Below are 5123 nucleotides of genomic sequence, written 5' to 3'. Positions count from 1 at the left end.
CTCATGCTCAGGTATGGCGGAGTGCGCAGCTTTACACAGCTGAACTTTTGGAGACAAGGTTTAGTGGTGGATAGGTTATGGTTAGACTCGGTGATCTTGAAGGTCTTTTCCAACCAAATGATCCTGTGTGAGCTTCTATGCGCCCCATCTGCCTGTGGGAGCCAGGAGGAAGGAGGGCACTAACAAGGAGCATTAGAAACACAGGCAAAAAAGACCAGGTCTGCCTTCTTAAATGAACTGCAAAATTTATTACAGGGGTTTGCTCCTGACAAGGAAGTTGGGAACCTCCTGCCTGGGAAGGGAGGGTGGGAGTGGGGAGTGGGGAAGGGGAGGGATGAGAGGGAGAAAAGGAGGTGAGAGACAGAGAGAGAGAGAGAGAGAGAGACACGTAAGGACACTTCTCATTTTCTGAAAATAAAACATCTTTTACCTCCCAAACCATTTTTCTCCAGTTCTTTAAGTTCACAAAAAGAAGAAGGTGAGACCGAACCACAGACTTCAGGAGGAAAATGCACAGACATGTCGAAAAGCAGAGACAAACACGCTCTTCTGCAGCTAACAAGCTTCCAAAACCCGTGCAGTGCTGGGCACAACGGCTGTGGCTCCTCAAGGCACCGGCTCTACCCAGAGCCATGGCGGGGGTCAGAAAGTGGCAGCCAGAGCCCCTCAGGGCCCAGCTTCGAGCACTGCAGCCCCCCAGTGCTGCCCAGTGACCCCCGTGCTGTGCTGGGAGAGGAACCCCCCGCTCTTCACTTGGTGACCCGCCGCTCTTCACTTGTGGCTTTGGCACAGCATTTGCTGTCACCGGGGTACGTGGCAGAGTGTGACGGGGAGTCTGTGGGCTCAGCACAGGACAAGTCTCATTTCTCCTTGCCTACTTACTTGGGCAGGTAAATGCAGTAGAAGGCTGCAAAGCCCTCCAGCTCCCCCAGGCCCCTGGGCACATGTGGGAGCAGCTCTGAGCTCTTTGCAGCCTGGCCCTGCTGTCCCGGGACCCCCAGACCTTGCACTGCCCCACTCTGCCTGGCTGTGGGGCTGGCGTCACCTGAGGGCAGGAAGGGGACATGGTCCATCCCCAGCCTTGTGCTGCCCCTTGGCTGTTCCCCAGGCACTGCCTGGACACGGTCAATGGGTGAATGAAGGCAGGACCTGCACTGCCTGGGGACACTGTCCCAGGGACAGCATCCTGGAGTCACCATCCTGGGACCATTGTCCCAGGGCCACCATCCTGGGGCCACCCTGTCCTTGCGCTTTAGGAACCAGCTTGGCTCATTATGCCAATGCCGCCTGGGCACCATGACCAGCAGAGCTGTCCAGCCGTGGGGACACTGTGCTGGTACCTGAGGGCGCAGCAGCAGGGTCCTGGGCCCAAAGTGTCCTGAGGATGGTCCCATGTTCTGGTACTGGGTCTCTTAGAGCCTCTGCAGTGAAGCTTTGACATCCCAGGGCCATGCTGACCATGGGCATCCATGGGCTCCTGGCTCTGTGGCTGCCACCAGCAGCAAAGTCACAGCCACTGCCTTCAGCATGGGCAAACCCTCACTTGGCCGGGGCAGCAGCCAGTCGCAGAGCAGGCAGTGATGCTGTGGGCAGTGAGGATTGGGGACCACAGTACGTGCACCTTGGGGTCCTGGCATGACTGCATGTGGCTGGCACCTCCAGTCCTGGCATTCTGCTTGGCTCCTGCGGAAATCATCGGCCCCTGCGACAGTATCTGGGGACACTCAGATCGCTGCGAAACCCCAACCCAGGTGGGGTTAACCTCGCCTCCCCCCTGCCCTGTACATGAGGGGTCCTGAGACGTGGGGCAGGGTTGGAGGAGGGATGGCAGCGGTGGGGAAACAGCTGGCAGGGACAGCAAAGAGGGTACAAATAGGAGAGGAGTCGGGACGGGCTCTACCCTTCCTTCGTGCCACAGAGTTTGGTTGAGCACAGGGTGTGCAGAGGAGCCAGGGTCCAGCGCTGTCCATGGCCCTGCAGCCATTGTCTGTCCTTACCATGTATTAAAATAAACCATCTGGGACTGTTCCAAGAGCACAGGTTAAACAGCATCAATCACTGAGAGAGGCGGGGTGTAGAGGCATCATCCCACCAGCCCCAGGCGCGCATCCTGCCCATGCCGCACCGCGGGCAGCACCAGGGCCGCGCTGGGTCTGTGCTGGCAGCTGCGCTCACGTCCGCTTGGCGTGGAGCATCTCGATGAGGAGGTTGTTGCAGGGCACCTCCCCACTCAGATGCTTGTGGTACAGGTACTCCTCTGCCTGCATGCTCAACGCCCGGACTTCCGCCAGCCGCAGAAGCAGCTGCCGAAACTTGTCCGTGGAGTGGGGGTAGTGGCAGACAGTGTACTCCAGCAGCGCCGCGTTGGCCTTCTCCTGAGCGTCCTTCGCCAGCGTGTAGTTCTCCAGGTACTTCACATCTGCAAGGGAGGGGGGACTGGATGGTGAAACGGTGCCAAACCCCTGTGTCTGTCCCGTCCATACTGGGAGAATCCCTGCTCCCACATCAACACCCCTGGTGCACCAGAACATGGTGCAGGAGGGGTCCTGGGCCCTGTCCCTGCCTGCCATGGACTCCCCATCACTGCCCAGCCTCCTGGGTCTCCTCATTGCTAAGCAGGATATCCAGTCTCCCCAGCAGCAGGTGGACCAGTGCCTCCCTGCCCTCTGCACCCAGGAAGCCACAAAGCCCAGACGTGTTATATGGGGAACCGCCACCATCAGCCCCCTTTAATTCCTGAAGGTCGAGGAAGCGGCTGAGTTAATTCCCCGGTAAACCTGGGCTTTCCAATGTGGCAACTGGGCTCACCAGCTTGGCAACCCTAATCCTCCGGTGTCCTGCTGGGCTGGCAGCAGGCAGTGGAACTGCGGTGCAGGCAGGGCCCGGCAGCCAACGGCCATGGCAGCCGCGATGCCCAGGGCAGCCGCGATGGCAGCGCAGCAGAGCTGAGGTGGCTGCAGGGACAGCCACACTGGTGGCGTTTGAGGTTTCTCCAGGCTTTTGGGACAGCCTGAGCTGGGTCTGCCCTCCATGTGTTACTATGAGTGCTCTGTGAAGGAATCATCAGTTTTTAATCTCTGTAACACACTGTTAAACTGGCCCTGTGTTTGGGGTTTATTTCTGGCTTTCACCACTAAAAAGAGGGGAACCAAACCTGGCTTTGACCCAGATGTGTCCCTGCTGTAGCCAAAGGGCTGAGCAGCTTTCGGGAGGACAAAGCGTGGTGTTGGGGTGGGGTTGGTGATCATGAGGGAGCGGATGGGACCCTGATCGCCAGGTGGGGGTGTCCATGGTCCCCCACACTGCAAGGCCTCACGGGGCTACATCAGGGAGCCATGACCCCCAGCACTGCCCCAGCCCAGAAAAGTTGGGAGCCCATGGTATGTGCTCAGGTAGCAGAGGTGCAGACAGGGGAGGCTGGGGGGCCCCCGGAGGGTCGCAGCCCCCAGCCATAACCTGGTCATGCCCATGGCCGGGCTGCACGGCGCAAGCACGAGACACCACAGGTCGTGCCAGGATGCACTTTATCAGATCACCCTTCCCTTTTCACTCCTGCGGCACATTTGCTCCTATTGTGGCCATCTTCCTTCTACCCGGGTTGTTGTTATGAAATCTCTTTATCTGCATAAGGTTATTGTGCATGTCATTAAAAAAAAAGAAGTTATATTGATAAATGTCAAATCTATCCCCTGAGTTGGCTCAACAATAGTTAGTTCTACCCGATGAACTCACCTGGTTCTCTGAAAGACCCTATTCACTGTTTAATTGAATATTTGAATAATCTTTTCATTCCTGCAAGGAATAAAGAATGTTGTCCAAATAACATTGACTCACTTCATTTAGAGACACTGCAGCAGTTGCAAAGACTGTCCTGTGACAAAGCCTCCCATCACACATACAGATATGCCTGGGATTATTTCTATGCCCTCAAGTGTTCTTCCTATTCACGGCTCCTTTTGTTTGGGAGAAGCTGCTGATAAATTGCAAACGCTTAAGGGAATGTGGGCTATAAAAGCCTCTCTTCCTCCCCTCCCCAAGAGTAGCTGCTTCATGAATGTAAGTCATGAAATCGAATGATAGGTCAATCCATTAAGGCTCTATTAAGCCCTTCTGTAGAACAAAGCTAACCTGTGCCGTCCTCATAAATATTGCTATTTTGAGAAGCCCTAATTTTAATTAAATCTCTTTACCTGCTCAGGAGAGAAATCTATTTAGAACTCAAATGGCAGCTCTTGTGAGTGGGGCTTGGCTTTGATTGTGCTGTGGCAGAGTGGTAAATGTGGAAATTCTCTTGTTAAAGGCAATTACATCCTGCACATAATACACAGTCCCAGCCTCTACAGCTGAGCCTGCGAAGGGCAAATTACTCCAAGTGAGCTCTGCAATATGGAGAGAAAAAGTTGGATTTGGGGCAAGACGATGTACAGGAAAACATGGCTCTTGGATTCCTGAAAGCTGCTGCTCCAGGCAAGAGGAACCACAGCCATGTGCTGGGTTGGAGGATGCTGAACCATGCCATGCCGTGCTGTGCCATGGGACAGCACAGCAGGACCAGTCTTCCCAGTAGAGTGACCAGGGAAGGTTCTGACTCAGGGCACAGGCCCCACTGTCTCCTCTATTTCCCAGCCCGGGCACTGTTTGTGCCACACATTATCACTGTTTGAACAGCAAATTATCGTGTCTAATTTCTCTGGATTTCAAAACAACTCTAGAGGGAAAATAAAGCCACGAGAGGAGATGCCGCAGGTGCAGACCAGGATGGCAGCACCCTGAGACACCCAGCCTGGGCCCCATGGCTGCCAGATTCCCCTGCTAATGGGGACACAGCCACAGCACACCCGAGTCAAATCGGGGTTCATCAGACTTCACCAGTTCTGACCACAGCCCCTCGGACAGGAGAGTGAACCTCACTGCCTGCAGTACCTCAGTGCTCCCACTTAAGCCACGGACCCAGCGAGTGGTCATGGAGGTGCTGGAACAGGGATGGGGAGGGGGACAGAGACGGGGAGGGGGATGGGGACTGGGCTGCCCGAAGCTGGGCTCACCCTCCTGGCTTGACACCAGCCCCCAGGCACTGCAGAGACCCCACCACAAGTTTCCCTGGGGAAATGCCACTTCCTCCC

The sequence above is a fragment of the Mesitornis unicolor genome, unplaced genomic scaffold (assembly GCF_000695765.1).
Source record: "Mesitornis unicolor isolate BGI_N332 unplaced genomic scaffold, ASM69576v1 scaffold16168, whole genome shotgun sequence".
NCBI classification, from domain to species: domain Eukaryota; kingdom Metazoa; phylum Chordata; class Aves; order Mesitornithiformes; family Mesitornithidae; genus Mesitornis; species Mesitornis unicolor.
Note: the sequence above shows the minus strand (reverse complement) of the source record.